The sequence below is a fragment of the Molothrus aeneus genome, chromosome Z, assembly GCF_037042795.1.
Source record: "Molothrus aeneus isolate 106 chromosome Z, BPBGC_Maene_1.0, whole genome shotgun sequence".
In the NCBI taxonomy this organism is placed as follows: Eukaryota; Metazoa; Chordata; class Aves; order Passeriformes; family Icteridae; genus Molothrus; species Molothrus aeneus.
Genome location: NC_089680.1, coordinates 68,089,142 through 68,103,154, shown reverse-complemented (window position 1 = coordinate 68,103,154; position 14,013 = coordinate 68,089,142).

Below are 14,013 nucleotides of genomic sequence, written 5' to 3'. Positions count from 1 at the left end.
TGCAGCTTTGCTCTGTGCACGCGAAGAAACACAAGAAGTATGGCAAATGTGAGGGGAAATGGGCAGGAAACAGGGGGGAAAATAAGGTTGCAAAATCATCAACTTTTATCAAAATGTCCACAGCAGAACTAGACTGTGTGGCTCCCTCAGGATGCTGCACAGGCTCAGGGCCAGCCATACCTCCAGAGATTAGCCTGGCCTTGGCAGCAAGGTGCTAGTCCTCTGTCCCATCCTTGTGCTACCATGCAGAGCTACCAAACGGTCTGTGCAGAGCCTGGAATGCCTTCCTGAAGCAGGATGGCTGTTGCCAGTAAAGAGCCCACTGCTTGCTGAGGGCATAGGCTTCCATCTGGCAAGGCAAGGCTTGGACTGGTATGTGGCTGTGCAGGCAAAATGCCTGTGCCTCTCAGGGGGCAGGATTAGAGTCCCTTTTCTGTAGAAATACGTGATCTTGTTCTCTTGGGATAGCTTTTTGTCACTTGGGACAGGCCCTAGACACTGCAGATTTCCTCTAGGGACAGATCTTAGTTGATGTAGTCTTTCCACTCTTCCTCCTCCTTGGCAAAGGCTCTATCCTTGGACTTTGGCACTAACAGGACTGAAACCTCCAACTGTCCCTGCCCACTGCTGTGGGCATGGGCTTCTAACAAGCGAGGTGAAGGACTGGGTGAGCAGCCGGGGCTGTGCAGTGCAGCTGCCTGGCTCTCTGCCCCTGCACCTGTCACCTGCCCACTGAAGGCCAGAGAAGCTGTTTTTGCTGCCTCTTGTTCCTCAGAAGCAAGAGATGCCTGGTGCTCCCCTTCCTCAGGAGCTCTGCCAAAGCTGGCTCAGAGGCTGTGGCACCCACTGGGGCAAGAAGTGCTCAGGCCACTAGCTGCCTCTTCTGCTACCTCTGTGACCATGCTGCTGAGACAGCTAGGGTTAGCTGGGTAGCAGTGTGAGGGTCCTCATTGTTCACTGGGCCCAAGGAGTTGTCCCAGGTGCTGTAGCTGACATCATCTTCTGGTGGGGGACAGACCTTGGTCTTTTTTGTCTTGTCAATGAGACTTTTTTTTTTTTTATTGTCATCTTCCCTTTGAGAGAGCTCTTTGTTGTTGCTGCCTTCCCCTTGGGACAGGTCTTGGTCTTTCTCCTGTTCCTGTTGGGACATTGTCTTTCCCATGGGAGACCTCTTTGTATTTGTCATTTTCCTACTAGGACATGCCTTTGTCAAAATGATATTCATCTTGGGACATGTCTTTGTTGTCTTCCTGCTGGGCAAATTTTTTGTCATTGTCCTCTTCCCCTTTGGAGAGGTCTTTGTCTCTCCTGTATTTGCCTTGGGACATCTCTCTGTCATTCCCATGTTCCTCTTGGGACATGTCTTTGTTGTACAACATGACATTGTTGTATTCCCATTATGACAACTCTTTATCACTGTATTTTTCTCACTGTGCCAACTCTTCATCTCCTGCATTCACCTTGAGACAGATCTTTCTCATTGTTGTCTTGGCTTTCAGCCAGTTCTTGGTCTCTTGCCTTCATTTTGGGATAGCTCTTTGTCTTCCCTTGGCAGAGCTTTTGCTATCCATCATCTTCCCACTCTTTCTCTTCCTCAGATAAGGTGGCATGATTGGAAAATTTGGTTCCAGAAGCTCTAGCACCCTCTGATGACTCATGATTTTTTCAGAATCCTGGAAAATTTGTCTGGCTTTCTTGAGCAGGGGCAGTCTATGCTCTGCGCAGGCTGGGCTTTTCATCTTCACTTCCTGTGAAGGCTCTGTCTTGGACACAATGCTCAGAACCTTTGCAGTCTTGTGGTGCACCAGCAGAGACCTGCTGCTGAGGTTGCATTTAATGATGCTGCTCTGTCCAGTGCCATGTCCCTGCATCTTTGCCCAGGGAAGCTGATGAAGCCATGCTGTGTGCCTAGTCTCAGCACTCTGCTGTGCCTCTGGCTCCACATGTAGTTCTTGTGAGGGATGTCACGCATAGGGATCTGATTCTTGTCCTTTGCACCTGCAACATAGGCTTCGTGATGGTGTGGTGCAGCCTTCATGCTCTGAACATCTGTGGCTGTACCCTACTCACTGTGGGTGCCCTGAGCAATGGGCCTGTTGTTGGCTGTGGTGATGGCCATTCTCCTGCCCCTGGCCGAAACAGTCAGCTGCTGGATTCTGCTGTCAGAGGAGGCAGCTTATGTGTGCAGGAATGCTGCCACCTGTATTGTTGTCAGATGGGCTCTCTCTTCTGGTGTCACTCTGGTGTGGACGAGGCAGTGACACACTGCACCAGGCTGTTCATCTGCGAGAGAAGCTGAGGAGAGCGGCTGCCTGACTGTGGCCCTTGCTCCTGCCCCCTGTCTGTTCCTCCTGCCTGCCTGTTAGCAGTTCCTTGGGATGGGAAGATGGTAAAAACTTGGCTCTGGCTGCCTTGCAGTGCTGCTTACATCTGCCTGCCGTTCACCTGCATCTGCCTCAGGTCCACCTGTGGGAAAGTGGAAGCATGGGATGGAGGTGGCTTCTTTGGCTAGAGGCAGAGCCCTGAGACAGCTTCATGATGCCCAGTCTGTGCAAAGATATAGAAGCCAGTTTTTAACTTTGTCTGTGTAGCAGCTGAAAATAACAGACCGCCACTTTGTCAAACAGGATTGTCTTTATTAAACACACTTGAGTGTTTGTATGTTTCTTCCGTGTCCAAATTTAGGATCAATTATTTAGCCAGTAGGAGAGAGAAAGTAACCATACAAAATAAAGGAGAGTAGAGCTGATGTTTCTAGCTCTTAAAATTCATCCCACAGACATTCACAGACCAGATTTCAGGGCTGTACATCAAAGCACAGGTATTTATAGCTGTATTTGATCCCTTGGTGTTCTGTGTCCCATGGGAGAAGAGCTGTTAATCAAGGTCAGGCCACTGCTACCATCTGTCAAGGTATTTAAAAGGTGGGAAATGTGAGAGGAAAAGGACAGGAAACATGAGGTAAAAAAGGAAGGGAAATGTGAAGGAGGAAAAGGGTGGGAAACAGGAGGAGTAAATTGTGAGAAACACGAAGAAAGAAAAAGGCCTAGAAAATGTAGGGGGAAAAGTTTGGGACATGTGAGAGGAAAATTGTGAGAAACATAGGAGAAAATTGTGGGGAATATGAAGAGAAAAGTGAAAATATGACTGAAGAAGGGGCATGAAATGTGAACCTCCAGGTCACATCAGCCCTGGACCCCACTGCAGCCCCAGACCCTCCAGCTATCACTCAGCCTTGGATATTGCCAGCATCTACCAACAGTCCTGGACCTGCCCAGCTTCTGTCACCCAGCCCTGGACCCTGGTGCTTCTTTCAGCTCCCTTCAGCTCTCATCAGGACCCAGTCAGGTTCCATCTCCCAGCTCTGGACCCTGCAAGTCCGCAGACCCCAGCCCTTGGCTCCCAGGCACTCCAAATGTCCCAGCATCCTCAGCGCCAGAAATCTCACACATGCAGTGTTCTGAATCATGCCTCAGTCTTCATGGGCAGAATGATGCCCCACTCCACAGTCCATGGAGTGGCATTTAATGCACCCCACACCGCATGCATTGAGGGAGAAACACAGACACACCTGCTGGAAGTTGGAAGGAATCTACAGACACACCTGCTGCTCAACCTGGGTACACCCCCAGTCCAGCGCTCCTGTCACCCATTGAGTCGTACCTACCCTGGGATCTCCACAATGCCCATTTTGGGACACTCCCTGTGCTCTTCCCTGCGTGTTCCTTCTGAACTTTAATCCTTCTCCATAGCACCTAAACAGATTTGGGGTGACAGCTACTGGGGGAAGGGGGGCACTGGGGGGATACCTGGACTGGTGGCTAAGCTCCCATCAGTTGATGATGGATTGCTGTGGAGTCACACTCCTGAAAATGAAGGTAAACAAGGGAATGGCCTTGATGGGGTCAGATACATGGAAGACATGGTGACACCAGGGGACACTGAACCTGAAGGTCATTGCTAGCTCCCCCATATGTGCCCTTCCTATTATATGGCTCCCCTGGTCCCCTAAGTCCCCCCAAACTCAGCTGGCACCCCACATTTCAGCCACATACCGACTTTCAAGCCTCTTATAGCCTCTGTCAGCCCCGTAGGGTCCCCTTTGTACGCCATCAGTTCTTCCCCCGGCCTGTTGCAGCCCCTGATGCCATCCATCCCCTTGTGGTGCCTATGACATGCAGAATCAAAATATTCTGAGTTGGAAGGAATCTACAGAGGATTGGTGTGTCAGTACCATAACTGGTATGCTAGTAAGATTGGGGATGAAAGGATCTCTTCATGCTCTTTCTTACCAGGTACTGAGTCTGTTTGCTGACTCTATTGGCTGCTCTCAGATGATCAGAGAGGACTCCTTCCTACTTGCCCCACTGCCTGCCCTGTCTGGATGAACCACTGTGCAAGCTGCCGTGACAGACCCTCACTGCTAGTCCATTCCATGCCCTGGGTTATGCACTCCTGTTCGCCTCACTCGAGGTCACTCAGACGTTCTAGAGCTGTTTAAATTGCCCTCAGATGCTCCTTGCATCTCATCTGGTGCCTGCTAAAGGCTGCCAAGTCCTGATGAGGCTTGGAGCTGATGCCCAGGTGTTCCTGAGCTCAGAAACACCCCTATTCAGCTCAAAGACCAAGATACATGTGCCCATCACCCAGGCATCCTGCTCTTCTCTTTCTTCATGCCTCAGAACAGGGATGTAGCCATGAATGTGACATTACAGAAGAATCTCTGGGGTGAGGCCTCCCAATGGCTAGGGGCACTGTTCCTTACCCAGGCATCCTGCCCTTCTGCCCCCAATTCCTGTCCCCATGGTGTGACTGTGGTCACAAGGGTTTTCAGGGTGAAGAAGAGACGAGAATGTTGACTCCATGATCAGAAGGCTTGATTTATTATTTTATGATATAGGTTACATTAAGACTATACTAAAAAGCAATAGAAAGGAAAAGGTTTCTTGAGAAGCTAGCTAAGCTAAGAATAGAAAAGAATGAATAACAAAGATCTGTGTCTCAGACAGAGCAAGAGCCAGCTCTGCCATGAGTGGTCAAGAAATCCAAACACCCACAGGAGACCAATCACAGCTCTACCTGTTGCATTCCACAGCAGCAGATAACCATTGTTTACTTTGGTTACTGAAACTGCAACTTCTCACAAGGGAAAATCCTAAGAAAGGATTTTTCATGAAAGATGTCTGCGACACCCATGGAAATCTACCAGCCATCCTTGTCCCTGCATCCTCACGAGGGACCCACCAGCCCCCCATGTTCTATGTCTCCAAGGGGATCCACCAGCTCCCTTTTTCCCTGTGTCCTCATAGGGGACCCACCAGGACTATAATCCCCATGTTCCAGACATCCTCCTTGTCTCCCATGCCTCCAATATCCCTTGTGGCATTGGAGGGAGTATTGCGACCCACAGGGACATCGGTCATTCCTCCCAGTCACACATGTGGCCTCTCAGCCCTTTTTGCAGTGCTTTTCTTCTCTTTTGTGCATGTGACCTTTGTATTTCTTTTACAAAACTGCCACCGTCTTGACCCATGAGGTGTTTTCCATCTTACTTTACCACAGTACAGTCTCTGGTTGGGAAGCTCCTGAGGGGCTGCCCATGGTGGCCCCATAGCTCCACAACTCTTGTGACCTTGTCCAGGAGATGACCGGTCTGTGCCAGATGCAGTGGCAGCCCTGACTGGCCAGTTTTCTTCAGGCATCCCCAGGCTGGATCAGGTGAACAGGCTGCCAAAGGTCATGGCAACCATTCAGGAGCCAGGTCCTGCCATAGTGTCAGCTTCTCACCTTGGAGCCCCCCAACAAACAGGCCTTCCCCACTTCAGTGTGTCTGCTGCCTGAGGCTTGGAATCTCTGCAGGATGATACCAAGAGAACATTTGAGTGCTCATCTGAATCCTCTTATTCCCATTTCTTAGAATAAAATGAGTGAGATGGCAACTCATGTTATGTACAAGGAAGAAGCAGTGTAACACAGCAAAGAAGAAACATTTCCAAATCCTAGTCTGGGAAAGTAAAACATGAGAAACAGTGACTGTCATGTCACTGAAATGTCAGGAAGAATATAATTTTAACACTGTAATTTCAGTATTAGGAAGCAGACATTATTTTGGTTTCAGTTGTGGGGGACACTGCTCCTCCTGATGTATACAACACATGCGAAGTTCCAAAATTATCACTTGTATACAAAGCATACATAATATCTAAATTCCCAGAATTCTCCTCTGCTTCTCAGATGCCATTTACATGTCAGAGCAGAGGTCCCCCTGACGCAGGTGTAATTAGCAGTGATGCACATGATGCAGAAGGCTGAACCATTGTTTTATTCTTGAATACTTTATTCATACAGTATTCTTAAGAAACCCATAACTCCTTCTAGCCTGTCCAATACAGCTTTGACCTCATTGGTCAACCAACCAAAACACCACCACCCTTTGGTAAACAAATTTCCATAACACATTCCACATTTGCTTAGCAACAGGTGCAGCAAGTGGAGATAAGAATTGTTTTAATTCTTTCTCTGAGCTTTCTCACAGCTTCTTGCAGCCTTCCCCAGGTAAAAATGCCTAGGAGGGCCTGTACCTGCTTTCTGTGGCCAGAGAGCTGCTGCTACATTTACATACGCAGAGGTGTACACCTTGAAGTGGAGCATGCACATATAGTTTGGGAAATGGTCTGGTTTGGGGAATTGTCTCTGCCTTACTTTCTTCATTCATCATCACATGTCACCTGAGAACAGGACTCAAGCATTGTCTCCTGCCCTGCTGGCTTGGTTGAGCAACTTCTTGCCTTGGTTAAGCAACTTTTTTATGGTTTTTAAAACTTTAAACAACCCAACTCAGTTTTTCTTGATCCAGTTGAGATACTGTAAGCAGTATGACTTTGGAGTATTTATGTCAGCCCCACCCAGGAAGGGTGTTCCCACCTGCAGCCACTGGGACCAGTGTGAGACCTGTCATGCAGGTGCTGTACACAAGATAGTGGCTTGGATGCTGTCCAAAGGAGGAGGTGCCTCCCAGCACTCCCCGCAGCTGCTCCTCTCCTGGGGTTGCTGTCCCCAGAACTACCCTAGGGCTCCCAGGGGCCATCCTGCTCTAGACCCTGTGTCTCTCTGCCCTGGAGCAGTGTGGGTGTATGTTTAGATGACGAATAGACAATAGGTTCATTAATGCAGTACTGCAGCTTTTTTCTGTATATGCAGAGAAACACAAGGCAATTTGTAACCTCATCTGCCAGTTATTTAAAAAGCAGGAAATTTGAGGGGGACAGGGCAGGACACAGGAGTGAAAAAAAGGAAGAAAGCATGAGGGGGGAAAAGGGCAAGAAACATGAGGAGGAAAGAGTAAGAAATGTGTGAGAAGAAGGCCAGGAAATGGGAGAGGGAAAGGACATGAAACATGATGAAAAAAGTGTGAGAAACTTGAGGGGAAAATTTTGAGAAGTGTGAGGGGACAAATGTGGGAAACATGGGGGAAGGGTGGGAAGTGTGAGGGCAAGAGGCCAGGAAACATGAGGGAAAAAGAGAAGTGCGAGGGGCAGAGTGGGAGAAGGGTGAAGGGAAAGAGTGGACAATGTGGGGAGTGGGGGGGAAGGGCAGGAAACCTTCGGAGAGAAAAGGGCAAGAAATGTGACATGGAAAGTGTCACAGGAAAGAAAGATGAGGGAAAGAAAAGGTGTGAGAAATGTAAGGAAAAAGTGTAGGAAATGTGAAGGGAGAAAGGGCTGCCGATGTGAGGGGCAAAGTGAGACAAATGTGAGGGAAAAGTGTTGGAAATGTGAGAGGGGGAAGAGTGGCAAACTGAGGAGAGAAAAGGGCAACGAAATCTGATGGGGGACATGCAAGAAATGTGAGAGGGAAGGTGTGAAAAAAGTAAAGGGAAGTCATGAGAAACACTAAGGGGAAGGTGTGAGGAAAAAAAGGGGTGAAGTGCAAAAAATGTGAAGGGGAAAGTGTGAAAAATGTCCTGTGAAGGCTCTGTCTTAGACACAATGCTCAGATCCTTTGCAGTCTTTTGGTGTGCCAGCAGAGACCTGCTGCTGAGGTTGCATTTAACAATGTTGCTCAGTCCGGTGCCACGTTCCTGCATCTCTGCCCAGGGAAGCTGATGAAGCCATGCTGTGTGCCCGTTCTGCTGGCTGCTGGCCATGTCTCTGGCTCCATATGTAGTTCTTGTGAGGGATGTCATGCATAGGGATCTGGTTCTTGTCCTTTGTACCTGCAACACAGGCTTCGTGCTGGTGTGGTGCAGTCCTCAAGCTCTGAACATTTGTGGCTGTACCCTGCTCACTGTGGATGCCCTGAGCAGTGGGAACAAGCAATAGGTGGCTGTTGCTGCTGTGGTGATGGCCATTCTCTTGCCCTTGGCAGAAGCAGTCAGCTTCTGGCTACTCCTGTCAGAGGAGGCAGCTTGCAGGTACATTGGCCCCTTGTGTGTCCAGGAGTGCTGCTGCCTGTATTGCTGGCATATGGGCTGGCTCTTCCTCGTACAGATGGGGCAGTACCAGGCTGTTAATCTGAGAATGATTAAGGGAGAAATGTTGGAAATGCGGGAAAAAAGGGCAGGAAACGTGAAGTGACACCGTCCTTCAGTTGCTTGACCTGGAGCCAATCAACTCTTGTCACCTAGTCCCAGACACCCCTGCATCCATCACCCACCTCCACGTCACCAGTGCCCATAACTAGACCTGGACCTGACCAGTTCTGGTCACCCAGGTACCTGCAAGGATTGAGAGACACCGACCATGCTATGCAAGCAAAGCCAGTTTATTACATTAGTCATTCAGACCCCTTTGCCCCTGTTCCCTCAGTAAAGCAATCTTTTTGGTTATCAAGTCCCTGTCACATTCTTTTGCGCTAGCAATGTCCTTATTACATCTTCTCTTGTCAGACCGGTCAGAGTGACCAGACATGATGTCTTCACCTTTGTTCTTGTCTTGAGTTTATCTTTCCCACGGCTTCCACTGTACCAGGGCCAAGAGGTTGGTGGTGCTACCCTGCTCATCTTCTGTATCTGTCTAATCTTCCACATTTCCTCCTTTCTGTTCCACAATCATTATTTTCTTTATTGAATTATTAATCAATCTCCGAATACATTGAATCAAGCAAGGCAGGCATATCACTATAACTTACAACATCCTTAACCCAAACATTCCCATCTTAAATTCTTGACCTATCCAGTTATCCCCCAGTTTCTAAAAAGGCTGTTACACCATTCAGTTCTGTCTTCTATTTCTAATTTGGCTACATTGTCTTGTGAAGCTTTATTACTTGCATGAATAGACTGTGAATTATTTGAAAGATTCATACAACACATTCCATCAAAATCTTCACATCCATGTCCACGTGCTAAAAGCAAAAAATCAATAGCGCCTTGACGCAGTGCCAGATTTTCCCCATCCAGCTCCTGGCACCGAGCCAAGAGTGGGCTGTTCCCAGAAAACAGTGCAGTCTAGGATACAGCTGTAGGGCTTAAGCTCTATGGCATTGATGGTTCAGCGTCGAAGGCAGGGGGAAGAATGAGGGAGAGGTCTTTTTTATAGGTTCCAAGGAGGCTTATTCTATGAAGGATCCAGGGACAAAAGACCATGAGCTCTGGTTTGCAGGGACTTTTATACAGGGGAGGACCCAGGGGAGGGTACAAACTTTCAACCAATAGGGAAAGGATTGGGGAGGAGCAGCAGGCAAGGTTTAACACTCAAATCAATAGAGTAACACAAGGGGAGGGGAACAGTTTAAACAAACCAATAGAGATTCGAATATTAGGTGTATTCCAAGGGGATTTCCAGAGCTGGGGGCAGGTACAAGGAGAGATTGACAACTGAGTAGGAGGAGGGACAGGGAACATTCCAAAACAAGGGGCAAGCCTTAGGGTAAGATTGACAACTAGGTGAGAGGGTGCAACTCAGACTAAACCAACAATGCAGGGTGTGTTGCCTTCTTGTGAAGGCCGCGATGACCTGGTATCGGAGTCCAGCACTGCGATCTTCTCCTTGGGATCCTTCGTGGCCAATAACAGACGCTGACACCAATGTGGTGGACGGTTAAAGGCGTTTATTGAGGGGTCTCGAGGGTATTTATGGACTAAGGGGCTTCTCTACGTCAGACGGGGGTCTGGCTATGCTTTCTAGGGTTAGTATGGAGTGGAAAGTTACTGGCATGCATAGGTTAGGGGGGCTACACGTCTGGCTACATTCCAAGGGTGATCCTTATCTATGGGGAGAGGGGTAGAAGGATTCCTGTAATTTTCCGTCACAGCCCGAAATCTTCCGAACGCCTGTCCCTATGCCTACTACAAGGGTGAAAGAAACAAACTATTGGGGATAAAAACAAACCACAACAGCAGCTCGATTTTGCAGTGTAGCATGTCTAATTGAATTACATCAGTTAACAATCCTGTTAAAGCAAGCGAAGTAGCATTAGATTAGCATGCTAACCAGCCGCCTAGTCTGTTTAACAATCCCAGTGGCTTTCTGGACACTACTGGAACAAAGAAGGAGGCAGCCCAACACCATGTTAGAGACCAGAAGTCACTCTGACAAAAGTCAGAGGTTATTATTGCAATCAGGGATAAACACATGAATACTGTGTTTCCCTCTCTGTGGAAATCTATGTTGTGAAATCATGGATGTGTGTAGCATTGTATGTTTTATATATAGGTTTATTGTAAAGTTGGTTTATTTTATAAGTTAAGAATTTGGTTTGACCCTTGGTTCCCCCCATGTTCTCTCTTGTAATGGTTCATTCCTTCCACCTGTTACCTGTCAATCATTGTAACCGTCCCCTCTCAGGTCGACAATCTTCTATGTCAATCATCCCTCACCTAACATATGATTTGTCCCCCGAGCCTTTTCCCTCCCCTGGGCCCTTCCTATTGGTTCAGTTGTGTCCCTCGCGCCCCCTCCTGGTTCTGTTCGTTGGTCCCTTGTGTCCCCGTCCGTTACACCTTTCCCCTTTATAAGTGCCTACCTAATGGTTTTTACCCAACACCGTCACTGGGCCCACCTGGGTCAAATAAAGCACCTTGGCATTCAAACATGTGTCCACTCCTTCCTTCCTTTGCCTCAGCACTTCGCAGTCCTGCTCTCACCTGCATCACCACAGCAGACGGAGCCACTACTCAGTGGTTCTTGCCGAGAACCTGGGAGTGGCAGAATTCGTAGTCTCCACCGGTCACTCTGGGAGTGGCTAACCAGACCCGTCAGCTCCAGTGGCCATGGAAGCGAGACTGCAGATGTGTTGGGTACTAACAGTGAGAGTCATCCTAGACTGCAGGGGCCTCCCTTAATATGCGATGGAATAGCAGCCCAAGCTCTATCTCTGCAAGTAAAAACCACTGCTGCTGGTAATGATGATGGAGCATTCGTAGAGTGAGAGATATTGGTGGAAGTGTAATTACACCAGTTAGTTTCATTTTTGAATAGGGCTTGGCTCGAAGAAACATCCCATGCTTTAGATTGGTTGGCTCCAGAATAATTAAATTTAATAGAGAAGTCCATTTTTACAGGTCCCAAAAATTCTGATTCTTGGGGCTCAGGGGTTGCATAAGGGAGATATGGAACCCATTGATCCCAAACATTGGCATGACTTTTAAAATTAAGAACATGAGCTGAAGGAGTATGTAGATACATAGGAGTATGTATCTAAAGGTAACCCAATGAGACAAGTAGAAAATGGGTTTTCCGGAGAGGCCATAGCCAAGCATAAAGTATCTTGTCCTTTTAAATTGCCTAAAGTTATACATACTTTTTTTTTTGGCTGATTAACAGGCCAAGTAGAAGCAACAAGAGGAAGAACTAATACTAAAAAAGCCTTTGCTAGTGTAAGCCGAATATTACTTTGAGGCAATGGTGATAGAAGGCTCCCCTTTACTACATGAGAAGTTAGAACTAACACTACAAAACTTATTAACAACAGCAAACCACTGCTCACTTGATAATTCCTAATGTTCAGGCAAACCATATTGATGCCCACACACCACCTGTTTAATTTTTACATTATTCTGACTGCTCCTTAAAGGGTTTGAATTCCGAGAGTCAGCTCTTCTTTTATGAGATGAACAACACCAAAGTCATCCACAACTTTGACACTCAGAGTCCACGCTTGATGATCCCCTGTGTGACAGGCCAAGCAGTGAAAGAAAATTAACAGACCTGTGACCTGGATGTATGATTGACTGGTTCTCCAAGGACAGAAGATTTCTCTTTTAATCCTTCTCTGTATTTTGATCAGCTAGCTGTTGTGGTGGCCTACAGGCCAACCAAAGTATAAATAATTACAAATTATTTATGGAAATTGATCACATATGGAAATATGTGATCAATTACATAATTACCTTACTTATATAATTCGACTGATAAGAGCAGGTCCAGGCCGTTAAGGACTCAGGGTTCTATTGGCTGGTTGACCAGGAGGTAACTGGCTTAGCCAATGAGGACTAACCTCATGGGCTTCTTAGGCATATAAGGAAGTAATATCTGAATAAAGTGAGCTGTTGCTGCATGAACACAGTGTATCTTGTCACTTGTCTGTCTCTGAAACTGTGACAAGCTGTAGCGGTGTGAGTAGATGGTGAATTGCTGCTACCTTCCCGAAAGCGTCTCCACCAAAAGGCATTCGGGCAGGCACACAGTCACACATTCCACACACACACACACCCACCACGGATATCTTGGCTAAAAAGAGGCAGGAAGGGTCTTCTATATGGAGTTCTAAAAGGGTTTATTTCATCCTCATGCCGAAGGGGTCCAGGGATAAAAGACAAGGGATACAGGAGTGTGGGGGCCAGAGAACCAGGGGAGGAGCTTGTTGCTCTCCCTTGGAGGACCAACCCCTAAGTCACAACCCCTTCGTTTGTAATGAGTAAAATAAAAAATCACCCCAGAATCCTTTGTTGTATTATGTTAATCCTTTTTACCCCATTGGCCCGTCTCCTTGGCTCCACCCCTGTGCCCTCACCCTATTCATTCCAGTTTTCTGCCCCACCCCTTGCTATTCCTATCTAAACCCCTGCTTTCCCTCTTACTCTCTGGAGCCCTTGTCCATCCTTCACAGAGTGCTCCTGCTCATGATAAAGGCTTGACCACTGTGAAACACCATAAAGGCTCTTGTTTCTTCCTCCACGTTGCCTATAAGAGCTGAAGGACTCACCAGGCTTCACTTGCCAGGCTGAGTGAACCACATGCCTGTGCCCCTCAGCCTTCCTTCTCAGGACGCTTCTTCAGGAAGCTTGTGGCACCCTTACCTCTGCTCTGTCTGCTATAGAATAGAAGGGTCCAGGAGTAAGTACAGGGCAAGCAAGGGCTGAACAGAGCATCAAGGCCAATGGGATGAGGGCACAGGAGTGGTACAGAGATGGGGAAAAGGACAACAACCAATAAGGAATGCCAGAATGTAAATGCAGAGGAACAAGGGCCAATAGACAAACGGGGAACTAGGAACTTTCCAGAACTAGGACATATGCGGCCAAAAAGGGTAGTGACACAGCCCACTGAAGCCCTGGCTAGCTCTGTTGGCACTCTGTTGCTGTGCCAGGAGTGGGGAACAGGTGTGGACTGGGTTCTGCCCACAGCTGAACCTGAAGAGCCAGTTGCTCTATGGTGCAGAATCAGCGATGTCAGGGATTAGGCGAAGGAGAAGATGGAGACTGTTCAGTTGTGAGGTTCCACAGGGAAAGGTTTATTCTGGGTGAAGGGTTCAGAAGCAGAGACCCCCAAGCACCTCAGTGCACAGGATTAAATACTGTCATAAACCAGGGGGTGGATACAAAAAACCAACCAATAGGGAAACTTCACAGATGGAGCAAAGGGATTACATCAGTAATGTGGGACCAGTCAGGGTAGGGGGAGGAGAGGGAAAGGTCACATGAGCCAGTGGCACATCTTAGATTAGGGGATTTGCAAGTGGGTGTTTCATTCAGGGACTGGCCCAGGGACAGAGTAGCAGGGAAGTTCATGAAATAGGGGCAGAGTTGCCTTGACAGGCAGGGAAGGAGCTGGAACAAAGGGAGAGTAATGG